The 24,201-nt window shown below is 38.7% G+C and overlaps 1 protein-coding gene across 2 annotated transcripts in view; it reads right to left on the reverse strand.

Annotated features, from left to right (window-relative positions):
- The window catches only part of LOC131066678 (carboxypeptidase SOL1), a 232,369-nt gene that overhangs the window by 14,888 nt on the left and 193,280 nt on the right, over positions 1-24,201 (reverse strand). The gene's annotated exons all lie outside the window — the stretch shown is intronic.

Raw genomic sequence — 24,201 nt, forward strand, 5'->3', positions numbered from 1 at the left:
GTGGCATTCCTCTTTCCACCACCTTGTTACCATTCAGTACTGTATCTAAATTGTCCTTCACGATGCATCCCCTAAAATATTGAGAGTTGTTCTATATATCTCCACATGAAGGCTCTGACCTCCTTTCTCCTTGGCCATCTTGGCTTCCAATCTGGATAGGCACGTTTAACACGGGAAGCCTTGAACATTGCCCCTTGGTACTTTGTCCCAACAGTATTCATTTGTCTTTCCCCATAACTACTTCACTAGTAACTGTTTTTTTATTCCCTACATCAGAGTTTGAAATTCCTTTCTTTCGAGTCCATCTAACATCCTTTCTCGCCCCCACCTGCAATTTGATTCTCTGTGATCTCTTCATTGGCATCTTAAACAAACAAAAAAAATCTTCTTCTACTTCAATTTTCTGGATCCAATGATTTTTCAGTGCAAATAACCGAATTTCTTTAGGAACTTGCCTAACTTAAATCTTACATAATTATATAGATCTCCATTTGCTAATTCAGCATCAATGTCAATTAGGGTGCCTAGCAATCTCCTTATTTTTTCCAGACATTCCTTCGACCAATATTCAATTGGTAAATTGCACAATCTAATCCAAATAGCCGAATCATAAGGATTGCAGTCTAAGGGACTGAAGTTAGGGGACCACCTTTGCATATATAACGGATCTCTTTTCATCATCCATAAACCACCTTGCAAAACTTTGTCCTTCTCTTCCTCATTCACAAATACTACAATGAAAAAGTTTTTGGGCAAAAATTTTACAAATACATTCCATCCTCCATGTTCCTTTGATCCACTTTTTAATTGATTCCCTATCTTTTTTAACCCCAATAAATCTGATATGAAAGCGGGATCATTCATTAAGTCTCTGTCAAATAGCACTTCCTCTGAAAGGTTGATGGTTTGAAAACCTCCATGCTCTTCTGGATTGCAGTCTGCCTCCTCTTCCAACTTGTTTTCTCCGTTTTCTACATCCACCTTCCCTTTGGCTTCACTCTGCAACTTCTCCATGAGATAAACATAGGATATTAATCAAATAATATATAGTTGTATTTAGAAATTGTTTTAAAATTCATTGCATATTCTTGAAAAATGACTTTGCTTTGAGAATGAATTAGATAATTTGAAAGATACTAAAAAGAATAATTATTTTGGATATACTTGGAGAAATATTTAATTATGACTTATTAACTTGATTTCAAAGGTAATAGAGTACTTATCTTCACAACACCTAAAATAGATTTTTATTTTCGCAAACATTATTTGAATTGATTCTTTGGAAAAGCTAACCTATTATTGAATATTTATATTTGAATAACAGGGATTTATTTATTATTTAATATTAGAATTTTTCTACACTTTTGAATTAGTAATTGTGGAGGATTAAAAAATAAGAAATGCTGTTTTTAAACTTTAAAGAAATAACATAATTTTATTATTAGATAGCATGTAGAAGAAGTGATTGTAAAGTTATGTTGCTAACTATAATTTGGAAAAAATTGGAAGCTTTAGTTGATAAACATAGAATTACAGGTTTTTGTTGAAACTGAAGCTTTCACGAATCCCAGCAAAAATCAAGTTTTTTAAAGGTTTCATGAAATCCATTGTGTCTGATTTCAACCATCTGTACTCTAACAACAGAAGGTAAGAGTTTCAAAATGTTGTTTTTCACCAAGCCCTGCTCAAAACCTTGAACAACAGCTTTTGTGGAGGATTGTAAAGATTGGTTGCAACTAACAACAAAGGATTTTGTTTCTGATGGATCTAATAATATTGCTTCCTTTAACTTTGTTGTTGTTGGCCTCTCAAACATTATACTTGTTAGTCGTCAGTCCTACATCACCTGTAACACCCAGCCAGAATGTTATGGATGCAGCAAAACATTTCAGCATGGCTCAAGTTTTGTCGATGCAGGAGCAGTCCAAGTAGGGAAACAATAATCAAGGGAAGCACCTAGGAAGAAGGAAAAGTGGTCTGGAAAGCAAAAGGGGATACAGGGCCCAGCAAGCTAGTTGTTAGCAAGATGGTGGCATAATTCAAATGGGATGTGATGTCCACTTCTAGTTGACATCAGTCAGCTGTGTAGATTGGCCTATCACACACCCTCATAGGCTAATGAGGTTGGATAGAGGGTCCCTTGAGGGATGCAGCTTCTTCAGTGGTTGGAGCTATGCAGGATTGGTGTTCATTTGAGGTCTACAGGACTCCGTATACATTACTTAATATTTATAGTAAGTTAGAGATGTTAGAGATGCACCCCTGCTATTTTTAGTAAAGGAGTATGGTCGTATGCAGATTCATCATGTCACCTCCCAGTTCAGACGGCATTCAAAAATGTTGAGTAATAATGGACATATTAATGTTTATTTAGTTTAAATAAACATAAATAGTTTTTGAGCTTATATTATTAAGTTATAATATGATTTTATATTATAACTTAAGGGTCATGGTATCATCAGTGAGGGCCAGTCGAACAATTAAATTGAATGGAATTATTGTTGCACCAACTATTGAATTATTAAATGAAAATTACAAGTTATATTATTACTCAAGCCAAACTCCCACAAAGAAGCTTTTTCAAGGAATTTTGACCTCCTTGGGAAAAGAGAATATATATTCATGTGAAAATCGTACAAGGCTTATCATGTTGTTATTGATTTGATAATTTATTCTCTGGAGCATAGGGGTTTGTGAGAAACCAAGGGTTTCTGCAGAGTTCTGAGCTTGTCAGCATTGGAGAGCATAGCATCTTCATTGTAGCAGCAGTCAGAGGGTGTGAAATACTCACCTGATATTGCTTGTGGAGTTGGCTTCATTCAGGAGTCATTATTGGGCTGATTGGAGGAATAAATTTCAGAATTTATTGCAGATTAAGGACAGATGTTTGAGCAGATTGCATTGACTGAATAAAAGAATTAATTGCTGATTGTAGAGGGCCATACTTATAGCTTTTCGGCTGTTCACTACCAGTCGTACCCTTACACCTTCGTATGTTACGAAATTGGGGTTAAGAGCTTCAGAAAAATTATTAAAAAACAAAGAAGGAGGCGCCAAGGATTGGAGGACAATACGACATTCATCATTTGGGAATTCCATAGTTGGAAGGTGGAGTTAGAGAGCCTTCTTCCTTATGCTTTTTCGGCCAGCAAGGGTTTCAAATATGTTTTATCAATAAAATGGTATGTTATCTTGATGTAAACAATCTTGTGTTGTGTATTGAAGAAGAATAAATAAAGAATGTCATCTATTACCGAACTATAATTAGTTTAGAATTTCAAAAGTTTCTTTTCTATTGTATGTATTGTTTTAATGCAAAACCCTCATCAAAAATGCCCAAAAAAATTGCAAACAAGTAAACAAACAAAACAAACAAATTCGGTACATCAGTTAGAGCCTTGAAGGGTTCCTACATTGGTATTAGAGCTTTGATCCTGCCATCCTGGAGGGTTAAAGTTTCCATATGCAGCCATTGGAAATTGGTCCTCACAAATATTCTACACGCAGACGGCATTGTTGAACAGAGAACAGAATTTTGATAATCAGCAAGACACCATGGCGGACAGAAGAGACAATAGTCCACCACGTGATGAGGCTGCAAAAGTGAGAACAACCATGAGAGGATTACAGGATGGGCAGCAGCATATAGCAGATACACTTCAGCAACTTACAGCAGTCATTCAATAGTTGGCTAATCCCCAAAGGCAGAACTCGAAACAGGCAAATAACAGGAGAAGGCAGAATCAGGAACCTAAAGATAACAGGAGTGCAGTTGGGACTCCCAGAGCACATCGAGCAGCTACTCGCACTATTGATCAACCTACAAGACCCTCTTTCTTGAGAGATGAACTGAAAGAAGAAGAAGGAAGAGGAAATGGGGAGGCTGAGTTTGTAGATAATGTTATGACGATGCATGATGAGTGGAGTTTGCTACCTCCTGATGTCAGGAAACATATGAACTTTGATCAGTATATGAGGCAAAAGAGAGAGATTGCTAGAGCTAGGCAAGACAGAAGGCCTAGAAATCAGCACAGGGACTTGGAGTTTGCTACAAGCAAGCTCACTTTACCTTTCTTTGATGGGAGTGGGACAGTCACAGCGCGGGCATAGATACATACGTTGGACACCTACTTCACTTTGAGGCCTATGACAGAAGGAGATGCAATAAAATTTGCTACAATGCAGTCGGATGGAGTTGCTCATGAGTGGTGGCACAATGGGTTGATTACCTTACAGCATGATGAGATCACCACCTAATAGGAGTTTGCTGATTTGTTGGTGGAGAGGTTTGCTAAAAAGGATCCATAATCCTATTTCAAGGACATTGCACAGCTTAGACAAGTGAGGAGTTTGGAGGCATACACTGGAGAGTTTCGGAAGTTGTTGTTAGAGTTATCTTGTATTAGCTAATAATTATTTATTTAATTATTAGTCTATTATACTCTACGCTTAAGCTAAACTTAGGCATTTAATAATATTGTAGGTATTTAATAATTATTCTACTTATTAAATACTCTTTATCTCTTTAGGGTTGCACATCTTTAGGGTTTTTAATTCTCCTGTCATAAGGATTGTATTGTAACTTTATTTTTCATTCCCTCTCTGAATGATAATCTCTCTTTCAGAGCCTTTTTTGTGTTCAGTCTCCAATCTTCTCTTGTGATGGGTATTCTTGCACACAGATGCTCTTGGGATCTCAGAAGTTGTACTTTTTCAACTTCTTTAAGGTATCAGAGCTTACATCTGTTGTTGCTTCTTCTTGATTTCTTTTGAGAAGGTTTTTTTTTCTGGAGGCAAGGGTTTCAGTTCTTTTTCAGAGGTTTTAGTTTGGATTTGGGGTATCTTTTTTGTCTCTGGGCATTTTTGAGCTCAAAAGGACCTCACCATTGAGCTCAGAACACCCAAAAACCCCCATTTTCATATAAAATTTGTCCAGTTTGGACAACTTTAGCTCTAGGAGAAAAAATTGAGTTTGCCCTTTACAAGCACATTTTCCGAGGCAAAAATAAATAAAAAACATTTTTTTGGACCTTTTTACGGAGTGCCCAAGCCCCAACCACTTCCGCCAGCCGCTGGCGGTTTATTAACCGTCGCGGCCAACTCTGTTGTTGGTGGTTCCCGTCGGCGGTTTGTTAAACCGCCCCGATGCTGCTCCCAGCACCGCACCCGCCACCCACCACCCGACGGCCTCTCGTCGCCCGGCCTGCCTTCGCCCAGCGGCCTTCCACCCGGCCACCGCCGCGCACTGCCCCGCACCCGACCGCCACCCAGCCAAAGAGCTACCTCTCCTCCTCTTGCTTGCTCTTGCAAGCCCTTTTGACAGGGGGGAGGATTTTTTGTCGGAGTCGGATTTTCGAAAACGAATAGGGACTAGAAATCTCTTTTCGAACCCTACTCAGATCTGGAGGTGAGATTTGCTGATTTTTTCATCTAGTACTTGTTTTTTGCCGTCCAAGTCAACGCTCTTTTCTGAACTCTAGGAGTCATATCTTGGACAAACGGACTCCGTTTTCGGACAACAAATAGGCATTGGAAAGGTCTTGGAGAGCTCTTCTCAGATTTGGAGTTATTTTTTCCATAAAAATCACCAAGTACACAAGATAGTGTCTGACACATTTTCTTTGCTCGTCTTCTTTTATAGCTATCAGATTGTATTGGTTTTTTGTTTTACATATTGTGGGGGGTGTTATTTTTTGTTATTTTCTGTAACTTACTTCAAAAAATCAGGACACCTAAACTAAAAAAAAAAGAAAAAAACCTTTTGCATCTTCTGTCTAGTTTGAAAGATCACTTAATTAAAAAAATCAAGAGCAGGCCCAGGTTTAGGTACAGGTACACATGGCAGATTCTTCAATTGAGCTTCTTACATCCCAGAACTATCACCTCAAGAAAGCTCATATGACGAGGCTTCTTAGATCAAGGGGGTTGTGGTCCTATTTGGATGTGGATCAGCTGCTTTTGCAGTGTCCTTTTGAGATTCTTCAACACTGGAATAGAATGAATGAGGCTATGGGTGTCATCTCCTTGCATGTTTCAGATAGCTTGCTTTTTCACCTTCATGGTTTGCTCACTCCTCAGGCTATGTGGTCCAAATTTGAAACTCTCTTTGGTACTATCAATGAGTTCAGAGCATTACAGATTGAGGCAGAGCTCTCTTCCTTGTTACCTGAATATTTTCCTCACATTGAGGATTTTCTGAACAAATTCAAAACCACCAGATATATCCTTCACAGTTGTGGTAAAAATAAGACAGACCCAGAGTGTATCTACCTGATTCTCTCTAAGCTTCGAGGTCCCTATCAAATATTTGCTTCCACCTTTTATTCTACTATGGATGCATTGGGTACACGCTTCACCATGCCTAATTTTGATGTGTTATGTGATCGCTTGACTCGTGAGCAGGCTCACCTATTTCAGTTGGACACTCTCATAGGATCAAAGCCGAAAGCATTGGTTGCTCAGACATCTAAAGAGAATAAGAAGCAAAAACCAAAGCCTAAGAAGGATTCAGCTGGCAGTGAGCGTTCCTCCAAGCCACCACCTAATTCTGATTACAAACCAAAGACCAAACAGGAGCACTCTTCTCAATCTGGTGAGTCTTCCTCCAAGACTAAGAAGAAGTCAAATGAACTTTGCAGTTTCTGTGGCAAAGAAGGTCATTCAGTTTCTCATTGTTGGGAATGATTAGAGGCCTTGGAGGCAGCCATGCAGTAGCATCATATTTCTCCTCCTCAACCTCCATCTTCCTCTTCTACTGGGAAAGGACATGCTCTTTCTGCACGAGCTATCTTCAGCATCCACTTGGATTATTGATTTCGAAGCTTCTCACCACATGACACACTCACCGCAACTTGTTACCTCACTTGCTCACAGTAATACTTTACAGATTGCAATTGGTGACTTAGCACAACTTTCAGTTTCAAGTTCAAGTTTTGTTCCGTTGACAAGTGGTTGTTTTCAGGATTTCTTTTGGCTCCTGACATTTCTACGAACCTCCTCTTTGTTTATCAGATTTGTCATTCTGGCTCTGGTAAAACGGTTGAGTTCTCACCACATGATGTGGTTTTTCGAGAGCTCCATGATCCTGATTTGGTTGTGGCTACTGGCAGTGTTGATTCTGATTCTCGGTTATATCGGTTTGATGGCTTTGAGAGTCCAGATGGTTCAGGTGTTTCTCTTATAGCACATGCAGATTCAATGAGCAGACTGTGGAATGAGCGTTTTGGCCATGTCAACTACAGATACTTACAGCAGATGAACACACAGGCACTTGTTATTGGGCTCCCTCAGATATCCTGTACTAATGGTGTATGTCGAGGTTGTGCACTTGGCAAGCATCACCGTGATCCTTTTCCTACAAGCAGAGCCACTCGTGCTAAGACACCCTTGGATTTGATCCACAGTGATCTTATGTCATTTCCGACTCCATCTTTTTCAGGGTCCAAGTATGTGCTCACTTTCATTGATGACTTCTCCAGACGCACATGGTTGTACTTTCTTAAGTACAAGTCTGATGTCTTTGATTCATTTCAAGTCTTTAAGACATTTGTAGAGAAGCAGTCTGGTCTTTCCATAAAGAGGATACACACAAATAATGGGAGAGAATATGTGAATCAAGCTTTTACAGATTTCTGCATAGAGCATGGTTTGCAGCATCAGTTAGCAGTTCCTCACACCCCTCAGCAGAATGGTGTTGTTGAGAGAAAGAACAGAACACTACGGGAGATGGCCAATTGCATGCTTTAGTCACGTTCTATGCAGCTTGCTTTTTGGGCTGAGGCCGATAATTGTGCCACCTATATTCAGAATCGGATGCCTCATAAGGCATTGCGCCAGTTGACTCTTGAGGAGGCTTGGTCCCATGTCAAGCTTGATGTTTCTTCATTCCGAGTTTTTGGTAGTGAGGCTTGGACATTTATTCCAAATGCTCAAAGGAAAGCCATGGAGAGGAAGAGTCGACCACTCATTTTTGTTGGCTACTGTGAGGATGTTAAGGCATACAGATTGTTTGATCCTCATTCCCAAGAGGTTTTGTTTAGGCGGGATGTCCAATTTGATGAGCGCCTTCCTCAGATGGATTCTCCATCAACAGATTCTCCCTCACTGCCTCCTCCTCCCTCTTCATATTTTGAGGATTCCTTCTTCCTTGAGGATGATGCACATGATGGTCCACCTTCATCACCACCACTACCCACTGCTCCACCTTTGCCCAAGTGGGCCCGATTTACGGTTGATGCTGCTAGTTCTATGGCAGGTGATCCTACTGACACTCGTCGTACTCGTGCACAGACATTTGGTTCTAGTCTTCTAAGTCATGCCATTTCGGATGATCCTTATAAATTTTCAGAGGCGACAGGTCACCCCGAGTGGGATAGGGCCACGGGTGAGGAGTATTCTTCTTTGATGAAGAATCATACTTGGGATCTTTATAATCTTCCGAAGGGAAGAAAGTTGGTTCGGTGCAAGTGGGTGTATCGTACCAAGTATGCTACAAATGGTTCTATTGATTAGTATAAGGCTCATGTTGTTGCAGTGGGGTTTAATCAAGTGGAGGGTATTGATTACTCCAAGACCTTTGCTCTTGTTGCCAAGATGAATTTTATTCGCTTTGTACTTTCTCTGGCAGCTTCACGGGGATGGACAGTTTTTCAGATGGATGTGAAGAGTGCTTTCTTCCATGGAGACCTTCGTGAGGAGATCTCTATGGAACAACCTCAGGGTTTTGTGCAAGATTCCTCTTTGGTTTGCAGACTTCGACGTTCATTATATTGTCTCAAACAGGCTCCTTGGGCCTGGTATGAGAAGATGGACTCTTTCTTGCTCTCCACACTCTTTACACGTTGTCATTCCAATCCCACAATGTATATTCAGCATCAAGGGGATGATATAGTTATTCTTGTGCTCTATGTATCAACAATCTTATCATTACCAGTAGCTCGTCCTCCTTGATTCAAGATATTCAGAGAGCCTTGATGGAGCAGTTTGAGATGACAGATCTTGGCCTTCTGCACTATTTTTTGGGCCTATAGGTTATTTAGTCTTTCGATGGGATTTTCATCTTCAGCAGAAGTATGCTCTTGATATGCTTCACAGATTTGACATGCTTACTTGCAAGCCTGCACCCACACCATTTCAATCAGGTGTTGTTTTGTCTACCACTTGTTCTACACCTTATGTGGATTCTACCTTATATAGGCAGTTGGTTGGTAGTTTGTTGTACCTGACCCATACTCACCCGGATCTTTCTTTTGCGGTTGGTCTTGTCTCTCGGTTCTCCCATGATCCTCATGAGAGCCATTGGCAAGCAGCCAAATGTATTTTGAGGCACATTCGGGGAACTACACAGTTTGGCATTCACTATACTTCAGGATCCCCTCACATTGTTGGCTTCACTAACTCACATTGGGCCGGTGATGCTCAAGATCGGAAGTCTACTTCTGGCTTTGTTTTTTGCCTTGGTTTTGGTCCTATCACATGGTCTTGCAAGAAGCAATCTGCTATTGCATTATCATCTATAGAGGCTGAGTACCGAGTAGCGGTGTTAGCCAGTCAGGAGGTTTTATGGCTTCGGCAATTGATGACTGAGTTTGGGTTCCCTCATGATAGTCACACTATTCTTTGGTGTGACAATCAGAGTGCCATTCACCTTTCCCGCAACCCAATCGAGCACTAGAGGTCTAAACACATTGAGCTTCACATGCATTTCATCAGACAGTTGATTCAGGATGGCTTTCACATCCTAGAGTACATTCCTATAGAGAAGCAGGTTGCTGACATCTTCACTAAACCTTATGCATCTCCGCGCTATCTTCAGTTGCGCTCTATGCTTGGGGTGAAGGAAGTTGTCCTAAGGGGGTTTCATTGAGGCCTTCCTTCATGTTTTTTCTTTACATGCTTTTTCCCATGTGGGTTTCTCTATTTCTCCGTTTCATAGAGATTTGGTTGTGATTGGGTACCTCATCAGGCCTTGTTGTCAGGACCCAAATTTTGCCTTTCTTCCTGTAGTTGCATTTTTGCTTTCCTGCATTTATTTTTTTAGCTACTCCCTAAGTTCATCTTAAGGGGGGGTGTTAGAGTTATCTTGTATTAGCTAATAATTATTTATTTAATTATTAGTCTATTATACTCTACGCTTAAACTAAACTTAGTTCTAATTATTAAATACTCCATCTCTTTAGGGTTGCACATCTATAGGGTTTTTAATTCTCCTGTCATAAGGATTGTATTGTAACTTTATTTATCATTCCCTCTCTTAATGATAATCTCTCTTTCAGAGCCTTTTTTGCGTTCAGTCTCCAATCTTCTCTTGTGACAGGTATTCTTGCATACAGATGCTCTTGCGATCTCAGAAGTTGTACTTTTTCAACTTCTTCAGTTGTCTTGTTTGGTTACCAACATTTCAAATCGACGGTTGGTAGTGTTGTTTGTTGAAGGACTTTTGGAACATTTGAAGGGTTGGGTTAAGGCTTTTGATCCACCTACACTCCAAACAGCCATGAAGAACGCAAGGAGCATGGAACTTGCAGCTTCACAAAGCAAGTTTTCATCTAAAGGATCCTCTTCTTTCAAAGATAACAAATCTTTCTCTAAGAACAAAGAAAAATAAGATAACACCTTTGGATAGGGAGACATTAAGGGTGAACTCACAATACTGGTTCCCACTTTTTGGTACATCTTGATTTTTGTTGAAATCATACATTTTTAAGAAAATATAATGATTTAAGCTTTAAGAGGTTCCATTTGAAGTAATTAATTGAAGAGAGTTAGATCAAAGGCTCTTACATCAAAAATATTTGGATAGAACCTCTCTACTTCTAAATCATACTTGCAATGCAGTCTCCTTTGCATCTATCAAATGTTTAAGAAAATATAATGATTTAAGCTTTAAGAGGTTCCATTTGAAGTAATTAATTGAAGAGAGTTAGATCAAAGGCTCTTACATCAAAAATTTTTGCATAGAACCTCTCTACTTCTAAATCTTACTTGCAATGGACTCTTTCCATCTATCAAATGTTGATAAAAACCCAATTTTACATTAGCTTTTGGGGAGTCAAATGAATTCATTTAGATGTTTTGTTTTTTTAAGTATTTAGTCCTTATTATAAGTTTTCCAAGTAGTATAATTTTTAATATATTTTTATTATATTTCTTATGAATGTAGAGTTTTCACCAAACATGAACTTCTTTGTTCAATGCATTGGAAAAAAAAGTAAACTAATTCAAAAAAATTCTAAAAAATATCTATGCACTAGGTATTGATGTCTTCTTTCTAACAAAAAAAATAAAATTGAATTTTGATATATATAGAACAAGTTATGTATTCGAACGTAGACCTATATCTAAATTATAATTAGTTGGACTTCAAAACTTAATAAATGAAAAATATTCAACATATCACTATCAAACCAACTGCATGCCCTTGGTATTGATGTTACAAACCAAAATTCAAATGAACTAAGTTTTTATCATTTATAGAAAAAAAGTTATGCATTTCAGGATGCACATCACTCTTAAAAAATGTTGTTTGCTGTAAAAATCTACTTTTTGAGGAAGATAAAAAAATAAATAAAATTGAATCAAAAAAAATTGAAAAAAATATATTTAGAATCTACAAACAAGATGTTACAAATCACTAGTTTATATCATCTTCAGATTCATAATGGTTTAAAAGTTATAGGTGTCAGAAAGTGAAGATATTTTTCAAAAAGTGGGAACTAGTATTGCAAGTTCACCCTTAAATGATCTAAGGAAGAAGAAATTATGTTTCTACTGCAAAGGACCCTATGATGCAAACCGTGATTGTCCCTTGTCGCCAAAATGGAGAGCAGATAGAGTTATGTGGACTTATTATGAGGACACAGAATCTATAAATTCGGACCAGCAAGCTGATCAAGAAGAATCAGAGGGTGAAAATGATGCAAAAGAGCTTGAAAAACTTGAGATAATGGATGTTCATGAAGATGACAAACCAAGGAAGCACTCCTTACTAGTATTCAGCAAGAAGGCTCTTTCAGAATGCGTGGTGTATTGGCTGGTCAGAAGGTGATTACTTTGTTAGATACAGGTGTCACACATAACTTCATCGATGTCAGGCTTGTGGAGAGACGTGGCATCCAAACCAAGAAGTTTGAGGGCGTTCGAGTTAGAGTTGCAGATGGTTACACTCTTAAGTGTAACAAGATGATTACTGGACTCCCATTGTGTGTGAACAACTATGAGTTCAAAACTGATTTTATGTAGTGACTATGGGAGACACTAATTTGGTGTTGGATATGCGGTGGCTACATGAGATAGCCAGGTTCACACTTGACCTACATGAGATGGAAATGTCTTTCACTGTGGATGGGAAGACACATGAACTAAAAGCCATTAAAGACAGTAGCTTCAGGATGATTACACTAAGGAGGATGGAGAGACTCTTGCGGCATGACATTGTGGAGTGGTCGGCTTAGTGCATGTTCATGCCTACACAACAAGGGCAAAAGAAAACAATAGTCCATGGCGAATAAAAGAGAGAATAGTCTACCAAGTGATGAGGCTGCAGAAGTGAGGGCAACCATGAGAGGGATCGACAACAACGTATAGCAGATACACTTTAGAAACATAGAGCAGCCATTCAACAACTGGCTAATCCCCAAAGGCAAAACTTGGAACATGCAAATAACAGGAGAAGGCAGAATCAGTAACCTAAAGATAATAGCGGTGCAGTTGGGACTCCTAGAGCACATCGAGGAGCTACCCGCATTGTTGATCGCCCTACAAGACCCACTTTCTTGAAAGATGAACCAGAAGAAGGAGGAATAGGAGACGGGGAGGCTAAGTTTGTAGATAAGTTTATGACGGTACATTATGAGTGGAGTTTGCTACCTCCTGATGTCACGGAACATATGAACTTTGATCAATATATGAGCCAAAAGAGAGAGACTTCCAAAGCTAGGCAAGATAGAAGTCCTAGAAATCACCACAGGGACTTGGAGTTTGCTACTAGCAAGCTCACTTTACCTTTCTTTCATGGGAGTGGGACAATCACAGCACGGTCATAGATACATAAGCTGGACACTTACTTCACTTTAAGGCCTATGATAGAGGGAGATGCAATAAAATTAGCTACATTGCATCGTGATGGAGTTGCTCATGCGTGGTGGCACAATGGGTTGATTACCTTACAGCATGATGAGATCACCACCTACTAGGAGTTTGTTGATTTGTTCGTGGAGAGGTTTGATAAAAAAAGGATCCAGAATCCTATTTCAGGGACCTTGCACAACTTAGACAAGTGGGGAGTTTGGAGGCATACATTGGAGAGTTTCAGAAACTGTCTTGTTTACTTACCAACATTTCAAATCAACGATTGGTAGTGCTGTTCGTTGAAGTACTTTTAAAACCTTTGAAGGGTTAGGTTAAGGCTTTTGATCCACCTACACTCCAAACAGCCATGAAGAAAGTAAGGAGCATGGAACTTGCAGCTTCACAAAGCAAGTTTTCATCTAAAGGATCCTCTTCTTTCAAAGATAACAAATCTTTCTCTAAGAATAAAGAAAAATCAGATTATAACAAAGATCAAAAAGGGAAATCAGCAGGTGCACCTTTGGATAGAGAGACATTAAATGATCTAAGGAAGAAGAAATTATGTTTCTACTGCAAAGGACCCTACGATGCAAACCATGATTGTCCCTTGAGGCAAAAAGGGAAAGCCAATAGAGTTATGTGGGCTTATTATGAGGACACAAAATCTGTAAATTCGGACCAGCAAGCTGATCAAGAAGAATCAGAGGGTGAAAATGATGCAAAAGAGCCTGAAAAACTTGAGAAAATGGATGTTCATGAAGGTGACAAACTTAAGGAAGCACTCCTTACTAGTATTCAACAAGAAGGCTCTTTCAGATTGCGTGGTGTATTGGCCGGTCAGAAGGGGATTACTTTGTTAGATACAGGTGCCACACATAACTTCATCAATGCCAGTCTTGTGGAGAGACGTGGCATCCAAACTGAAGAGTTTGAGGGCATTTGTGTTAGAGTTGCAAATGGTTACACTCTTAAGTATAACATGATGATTACTGGACTCCCATTGCATGTGAACAACTATGAGTTCAAAACTGATTTTTATGTAGTGACTATGGGAGACACTGATTTGGTGTTGGGTATGCGGTGGCTACATGAGATGAGAGATGTCTTTCCCTATAGATGGGAAGACACGTGTACTGGAAGCCATTAAAGACAGTAGCTTCAGGATGATTACACTCAAGAGGATGGAGAAACTCTTGCGGCATGACATGGTGGAGTGGTCGGCTTAGTGCATTTTCATGCCTACACAGCAGGGGTAGCAGAAAACAATAGTCCATGGCGGATAAAAGAGAGAATAGTCTACCAAGTGATGAGGCTGCAGAAGTGAGGGCAACCATGAGAGGGATCGGCAACAACGTATAGCAAAGGGACACCACGGTCATAGATACATAACCTGGACAGCTACTTCACTTTGAGGCCTATGATAGAAGGAGATGCAATAAAATTAGCTACATTGCATCCTCATGGTGTTGCTCATGCGTGGTGGCACAATGGGTTTATTACCTTACAGCATGATGAGATCACCACCTACTAGGAGTTTGTTGATTTGTTGATGGATCCAGAATCCTATTTCAGGGACCTTGCGCAACTTAGACGAGTGGGGAGTTTGGAGGCATACATTGGAGAGAATCAGAAGTTGTCTTGTTTGGTTACCAACATTTCAAATCAACGGTTGGTAGTGTTGTTCATTGAAGGACTTTTAAAACCTTTGAAGGGTTGGGTTAAGGCTTTTGATCCACCTACACTCCAAACAGCCATGAAGAAAGCAAGGACCATGGAACTTGCAGCTTCACAAAGCAAGTTTTCATCTAAAGGATCCTCTTCTTTCAAAGATAACAAATCTTTCTCTAAGAAGAAAGAAAAATCAGATTATAACAAAGATCAAAAAGGGAAATCAGCAGGTGCACCTTTGGATAGCGATACATTAAATGATCTAAGGAAGAAGAAATTATGTTTCTACTGCAAAGGACCCTACGATGCAAACCATGATTGTCCCTTAAGGCCAAAAGGGAAAGCAAATAGAGTTATGTGGGCTTATTATGAGGACACAAAATCTGTAAATTCGGACCAGAGAGCTGATCAAGAAGAATCAGAGGGTGAAAATGATGCAAAAGAGCCTGAAAAACTTGAGAAAATGGATGTTCATGAAGGTGACAAACTTAAGGAAGCACTCCTTACTAGTATTCAACAAGAAGGCTCTTTCAGATTGCGTGGTGTATTGGCCGGTCAGAAGGTGATTACTTTGTTAGATACAGGTGCCACACATAACTTCATCGATGCCAGGCTTGTGGAGAGACGTGGCATCCAAACCGAGGAGTTTGAGGGCATTCGTGTTAGAGTTGCAGATGGTTACACTCTTAAGTGTAACATGATGAGTACTAGACTCCCATTGCATGTGAACAACTATGAATTCAAAACTGATTTTTATTTAGTGACTATGGGAGACACTGATTTGGTGTTGGGTATGTAGTGGCTACATGAGATAGGCAAGTTCACACTTGACCTACATGAGATGGAGATGTCTTTCGTTGTTGATGGGAAGACACGTGTATTGAAAGCCATCAAAGACAGTAGCTTCAGGGTGATTACACTCAGGAGGATGGAGAGACTCTTGCAGCATGACATGGTGGAGTGGTTGGCTGAGTGTATGTTGATGCCTACACAGCAAGCACAACAGAAAACAGAGTATCATCCAGATATCCAGGAGTTGAGGGTTAAACATGAGAAGGTTTTCAGTGGCATTCCACCTAGTAGACCACCTGACAAAGGCATAGAGCTCGAGGAGGGAGCCAAACCTATGATGATCACCCCTTACGGGCACCCAAAGCAATTGAAGGATGAAATTGAGAAAACCATCTAGGAGCTACTTGCTATGGGACATATCAGTCCAATTCACCTTTTGCTTCCTCAGTTGTTCTTGTAAAGAAAAAAGATGGTACTTTGCGGATGTGCATTGATTACATGGTCATGAATAAGAGGACCATCAAAGAAAGGTACCCCATACCGCAGATAGATGATTTAATTGATGAGTTGCATGGCGCATGTTATTTCTTAAAGATAGATTTGAGATCAGGCTATCAAAAGATCTGTGTTAGGGAGCAAGATATAGAGAAGACAACATTTAGATGTCATTGTGGGCACTATGAGTTTGTGGTTATACCGTTTGGGCTAACCAATGCACCGGCTACTTTCCAGTCCACTATGAACAAGGTCTTCCAGCCTCAGTTGAGCAAATTTGTGCTAGTCTTCTTTAATGATATCTTGGTTTATAGCAGAACATGGGAGGAGCATCTGGCACACTTGGATACAGTCTTGGGGATTTTGGAGAGGGAGTCCTTGTATGCCAAGGAATCCAAGTGTGATTTGGGAATTACAAAGTTACTATACTTAGGCCATATTATCAATGCAGAGGGTGTGCAGATGGATCCTAAGAAGATCCGCGCTATTGTTGATTGGCCTACTCCTACGAACCTTACTCAACTACGTGGATTCCTAGGTCTATGCGGCTTCTATTGCCGGTTTGTTAGTGGTTATTCACATCATGCTGCACCTTTGACAGACTTGATGAAAAAAGGTGTGTTTTTGTGGACTCCCAAGGCACGAAAGTGTTTTATGAGGTTCAAGAAGTTGATGACTACATGCCCCGTTCTTTCTCTTTCTGATTTTACGAAGCTATTTGAGCTACGGTGTGATGCTTCCGATGAGGGTATTGATGTTGTGCTTATGCAGGATAAGCACCCGATTGCTTATGAGAGAAGGAAACTTAGAGGATCAAAGAGGAGTTACAGCATATACGATAAGGAGATGTTGACCATCATACATGCATTGGCCAAGTTCAGACAGTATTATTAATGACTCATGGACTCATGTAGTGGGTGCTTAATACAATTTGTTATCGATTTCTATTATTCTCTATTCTATTCCTGTCACAAATCTGCCAAGAAGATTGTTGATACTGATTTGTTTATCCCTGAACTTCCTATCATTATTACCTGAGAATGGAGCATGTGGTTGGGCGTACCTAGAGTCTACTTCGTCAAGTGGTTAGTCCAATAAAGTGTCATTATTGTAAACAGTCGACAAAGTTGTCATCGGGATAAATTATACCGATAAGATGTCATTGGGGTTAAATGTTGTCATTACTATCATCGGGATAGTCTACACTATCGGATTTGCAAAATTCTATTCGACCGACTTTGAATTGTTATTTCGATAAGGTATCAATATTAGCATCGAGATAGTTAACCCGATAAAGCATCATTATGGTGAAAAGTTGTCATCAAAATAATTAATCCGATAAGGTTGTCATCGAGATAGTTTACACTTTCGGGATTGCAAAATATTGTTCAACCGACTTTGATGGGTTATTCCGATAGGCATCCACATGTATTGTTCAGCATAAGCTATACCGAAATCAGTGACACCAAGGAATTTTTCCTGTCGGGATTACTGAAAATTGTTGTTCCGCCTTTATGAGTCATTTTGATGGTGATCAAGAAGTCATGTTTGGAATTGCTATTTCGATATCGGTGCCCCACGTTGATCAAGCGGCTTGGCATTGCTACTCCGATATCCTTGTATCGATAATACAATCTGTTATCGATTTCTATTATTCTCTATTTTGTTCCTGTCACGAATCTATCGGGAAGACTGTAGATGCTGATTTGTTCTTCCCTAAACTTCCTATCACTATTACCTGAGTATAGAGCATGTATTTGGACTTTAGTATAAGTTGCTTCGTCAATTCAAAAGTTGTCATTACTGTTATCGGGATAGGTTAAACCGACAAAGCGTCATTAATTAGAAGTTGTGATTTTGTTGCCATCAGAATAGTTCAACCGATAAGGTATCATGTGGTTATCGGGATAGTTAACCCGATAAAGTGTCATCGGGATAGTTTATATTATCGGGATTGCTAAAACTTGTTTAGCCGGCTTTGCATGGCTATTCTAATAGGCCTTCAACTGTCTCGATTGGTATAGCTATACCAAAACCAGTGACATCCGGATAGGTTGTTCTATCGAGATTACGAAAAACTGTTGCTCCGCATTGAAGAGTTATTCCGATGGGAGATCAAAAGTCATGATCGAAATTGTAAATCCGATATCGGTGTCCAAATGTGGTTTATTTGATTTGGAAGTTGAACAGTCTTGCATCAATTGGTATCAGTGCGAGAAGATCTTGAGTGTGTCGATAGATCGCTGAAGGAGGTAATCTACACCAGGACCTTGCTAAAAGGGTTGAGATTTTGTGTTGCTAAGTTCTTTGGTTGCAGGTTGATCCATCAAGGCTGGAGTAAGGAAGAGGTTTGTGTAGGTGTGTGTGTGGCAGACATGAAAGATGTCTATTGTACTGTCTCCAACAAGATGAAGCTCAGTAGAAGGTGCAAAGAGAGAGAGACCACTAAGGAAGGGTAGTAGTGCATCTTCAAGGATCTTGGATGGGTAAGATGGCAGTATGTTGGTGATTGTGTGAGGAAACAGCAGAAGGAGTGATGGATATTTGAAACCTTTGAGTTTGCAACTGTGAGAGAGTTGTTATTATGCCACTGATAGGAGTAGTTCAAAGGACAGCCTTGTGTCCTTGTGAAAATGCAATTGTGAACCTGTTGAAATAGGCAAAAACAAAGGCATGAAGACAAGACAAGACTAAATGCAAGAAGATGAAGACAAGGCTAGGCAGATGAAGAATTATAAAGGATAAAGAAACAGCATAGAGGCAAGTGTTGATTAACAACCCATGTGAAGGAGCACATGTTCTTTTGTCTCCTGGGAAGTTTGATGCAGGAGCATCGCAAGGATATTGAATCAGTAAGGAGAAATCGAACAATCAAGGTAACGGTTGGTAATCGAACAGTTGGGAGAAATCGAGCAGCCAGAGGAGAAATTGAATCAACTAGGCAAACGGAGGCTTTAAAAAGGGAGTGACCAAATTCATTTAAAGAGGGAGATTTTTGTCGACAAATTAGTGTGTGAATGCGGCGGAAGGAGAGAGGCCGACAGGCCACTCCACAAAAGCCGAATATGTTTTTGAACAGTTTGTTGTTTGTAAACATCTAATATTGAATGCAACTTCCATCGTATGTTGTGTATTAATAAAGATAATCCTTTGGTATTCACATGTTTTCGTGTTGGTTATTATTAATGACTCTTAGACTCATGCAGTGGGTGCTTAATACAATTTGTTATCAATTTTTGTTAAGCTCTATTATGTTCCTATCACAAATTTGTCGAGAAGACTACAGATGCTGATTTGTTTTTCCCTGAACTTCCTATCATCATTACCCGAGTATAGAGCATGTATTTGGACTTTAGTATAAGCTGCTTTGTCAATTCAAAAGTTGTCATTATTGTTATCGAGATAGGTTAAACCGACGAAGCGTCATTAATCAGAAGTTGTGATTCTGTTGTCATCGGAATAGTTCAACCGATAAGGTATCATGTGGTCATCAAGATAGTTAACCAGATAAAGTGTCATCGGGATAGTTTACATTATCAAGATTGCTAAAACCTGTTTAGACGACTTTGTATGGCTATTCCGATAGGCCTTCAACTGTCTCGATCGGTATAACTATACCGAAACCAGTGACATCAAGATAGGTTGTTCTATCGGGATTACGAAAAAGTGTTGGTCCGCCTTGAAGAGTTACTCTGATGGGAGATCAAAAGTCATGATTGGAATTGTTATTCCGATATCATTGTCCAAATGTGGTTTATCTGATTTGGAAGTTGAACTGTCTTGCATCAAAGGGTTCCTACATGGGGTCATTCAATGCTGAAACAATGTAGAGAAATCTGAAATGGGAGCAGTTGCCTTTAATACTAGGGTGCAATTTTGGCAAAGCGTATAAATTGATAAGGATAGAGATTAGGAATCTTGGTGTGATTAAAAGCCAGATCTATAATTTTGTAAGCCAATTGGTGACCATGGCTTCCATGGACTGGCAAGCTTTTAGAGAAAGTTTATTAGGAACTTCAATGGAATTTGAGTACTGATCACAATGACTATGAGGGGTTACAAGGATTGCCACTTAACAAAGTGTGGAGCAAGCATTTAAGGTGCTAAATATGAAGGTGACCAAGCAACCAATACCAACAAACTATGAAATTCTAATAATGTCTTCCAAGTAGATTGTGATGCTAGTAGCACACCAATTTTGTGGTATAGAGTCAAGAAGAAAGACAATTGCATACTTCAACGAAAAATTCAACAAAGAGGAAATATTTCACTTGTGACCAAGAGTTCTACCTAATAGTGCAAGGGTTAAAGAAATAAAGGCACTAGCTAGTGCCCAAGGAGTTCATACTATATGCAAACCATCAGGTGCTACAATTTATCAATAGCCAAGGTAAGCTAAATCAGAGACACACAAATGGGTTGAGTACTTGCAAAGGTACACCTTTTATCTCAACAACCAGAGCAAAAAAACAAGGTGTTGGATGCACTAAGTAATAGGTGTACTATAGGAAGATAAATGCATATGAGGATCACAGATTTAAACTCACTTCAGGAGCAACATGTGCAGATCAAGGATTTCCAAGAGGCATGGACAGTGCAAGTAGAGCCAAAACAATCAAGCGAAGTGGATAAAACAAATGGTGTAAGATAAAGTGTTGTTCAGAGGCACAGAAATGTGCATAGTGAAAGGATCAATGCACGAAAACCTCACAAGGGTGAAGCATGGTGGAGGATTGCCCTGTCATTTCAGCGGAGAGAAGACCGCATGCAGCTAATAGAAGGATACTTCTAGCCACAAACAACAAGCATCAAGTAGTTTCTGCAGTAATGCAAGGTTTGCCAACTAGTAAAAGGAAGAAGCCAGAATGCAGAACTATACCAGCCATTGTTGGTGCCAGATAGTCTATGAGAACACTTAGGCATGGACTTTGTTCTTGGACTATCAATAATATGCAATGGACATGACTGAATTTTTAGGACAGTTGATCAATTTCCAAAGATGGTATACTTCATACCTTACTGACAAACTAGTGATGCTATGTCATGACCCTCTCCTTAAGAAGATAAAATCCTATTCAATAAGCAAGGAAATAATAATAATATTTATAAAAATTTAGATAATCATTTTAGAGTCAAGTATATAGCCGGCATGCCCATATTTTGACTAGGTAAAAACACAACTAATTTTTTTTTTTACAAACAACATTACTATCTCTTCTAACATCATTAAATTACAACTAAGCTTGGTCTACTTGATGTTATCATTAATGAGAATGATAATCATAATGATAGTAGACGTCTGTATATTTGTAATTAGCAAAAGGAATATTGTTAGGGAAGTCTTTATTCTTAAGGTTGATAATAGTGCGATCATATTAATATAGCTTCCTTAGCAAGAATAATTGTTAAACTATCTTAACAAGGACATCAAGGAATTTGGTGGACTCTCAAATTGTTATTTTTAATATGGGGATGATAAGCGGTCCAAATACACACACACACACACACACATGTATAATTATATATACATATATGTATACACACATACACATACACATACACATATATACATAATACATATATTCATATACATACATATATATATATATATACACACACACACATACACACACACACACATACATATATATATATAGACTTGACTCACCAAGATTTGATTGTTACTGAAATCTAAACGATATCAACACATTATTTTTTCATAATAACTTTCTACAGTTGTTCAACCATAGCTTGACAACATATTTTACTCTCTTTCACGGTTTCCCCAAAATTGCTAACATACAAGGGTAGTCTCCAAAAAAATGATGGATAAAATAGTATAACTTTGGTACAATGAATTCCCCCAGCTATTTTGTTAGCATTTACCCATATAGAGAATTAAAAAACTACCTATATGTTTTATGCATCTGCATAAGTTTTGCATCTATATTAATATATGGTTTTGATAAATAGAGTTAGGATGGTAAGAAGAATGATGCTTTCGTTTTATATGGACTCTCTATAATTTAAAATCATTAATACCTTCATAACTCCTAGTGTCCAATTCTTTAAACATGTTCTCTGCCAGCACCTTACAGATTGTGTTTTGCAATCCCGCAATTCCCCCAACCTATACAACGCGTGATTTTGGACAAAAAGATGTCATTTTTCGACTACACAAACTCTGTAGTTTTCTACCACCTTCTGTCACAATTCTTTACAAGACACGACCTCTCTTCCCAATCTTCTTTAAACTATGCATGATCAGTGTTATACCCATCGCAGGCTCCCTCAACATGATCTGGCTCTAATACCAATGTTAGTAAAAACCAAAGAAATGAGATTCAGAGAAATTGGCATGTATTTCATCAAAAATGTTGCTTTATATAGATTCAAGAAATTTTCTATTACGACCAACTCAATAAAGAGCTGCAACCAACTTACAACAACCTTATTAATGAACTACAACAATTAATCTATTAGTTATTTTAAGTGTAAACATACGCTTAGATATGAAATACATTAACTATTAAGAAACTTGTAAAACAATGAAACTACCTAGTTAGATGAAATGATATTAGTTGGCAGTTTATGATTGAAATGTAAAACAATGAAACTACCTAGTTAGATGAACTAGTGATCATTAAAGGCTTGTGTGCATGTTCTTTTTTGTATCCTATGAAAGATGCCAAATGCTGATTAGAATAATCTGATATGTTTTTCTGAGTTTGATTTCTTTGACCAGCGGTTGGAATTTTGGTTTTTTAATGCAGTTTGAGGTTTTTAGGATAATGTGCGTGTTATTGACTTTTGGAATTTGAAAATGCAAAATGAATAACAAATGCAATACATAAAATAATTGACTGAAAATGAATTTCAGACTTCTGATTTTATTTATCAACAAAGAACAAATGGAAATAAATGATTATTTTTAACAACCCAAGCCAATAATGGCCTACCAGGAGTCCAGTGTTGAGAATTGAAGGTGGTTTATTGGCCTCAATGGGTGGAAAGATTGAATGAAGCAACTCCAGCTGCAACTAATGGCTCCAATGAACTTTATTCACCTACTAAATAATTATCTAAAACAAATTTGTGAAGAAATCCTGATTCCAATGCAACTCCTAAACTTTTCCCATGAGAGACTCCAATTTGGTGTGCTTTCTACCCACTGATTTGCTCCTGTAGCTCCAGTATGAACCAATTTCACCAAATAATTATTGGAATTCTTCTTATTTGCTGCTAACAATAATTTTTGGACCAAAGAACCTAATGAAAACCCCAGGCAAGCTGAAATGGTACGGCCAGACTGGGAAATGTACGGCCCGCTTGTGGAATGAAAAATCTTGTTGGAAATGGTAACTTTACTGCTCTGATCTGAAATTCAAACCCCTGTGCTTCTGTTATACTCAGATTTGCTCTTGAAATTTGGTCCCAATGACCTGAAAAGAACCTCGAATGACCTGAAAAAGGGCCTCCAATGAAGATCAATTTGTTTATAGATGTGAGGGTTTTCGTCCTACACCTGAAATTTGGAGGTTTTCATCCCCAAATTTGCTCCAGAACTCTGCCAAACTCGTTGCAGACCTATAGAAGATAATATTCTCTCAAAAAATAAACAACTCCATGCCAAAATGATTGTCAAATTCACTTTTTATTTCAGCTCTAACCCTAATTTCGAATTAGGGTTTCATCTCCCCTTTTATTAATAAAATAACTTTATTTTATTTATGCCTCCTTATGAAAAACGAACCACAAGGGGCCTCCATCATTATTTTAATTTGGCCCCCTCATTATTATAATAATATTTGCTAAAACACCTAGGTAAGAGGGCCAATGAATTATTATAACGTATTTCCCCATAAAGTGCATATAATATCACTTATATTATTATTTTATTAAATCCAAACTAAATATTTCCTTATTTATTAATAAAATGAGATTTGGGGCTCAGATTGGAATTCCGTCTGAAGTGCTATGATCACTGCCTACGATTGAACCCCTGCAAGCTGACTGGCAGTTCCTCCTAAAAAATAGGAACCTCACTCAAAGTGTCAGAAACTGTCCAAGAGGCTCCTACTCAGCTCCATGGTCCCCAGGTGGTCAACTAGTTAACTACCATTTCTCCCTAAAAAAGTAGGAGACCTCCCTAAAATGTAGGAACTGTCGTCTGAAAGT

The sequence above is a fragment of the Cryptomeria japonica genome, chromosome 3, assembly GCF_030272615.1.
Source record: "Cryptomeria japonica chromosome 3, Sugi_1.0, whole genome shotgun sequence".
NCBI lineage: Eukaryota > Viridiplantae > Streptophyta > Pinopsida > Cupressales > Cupressaceae > Cryptomeria > Cryptomeria japonica.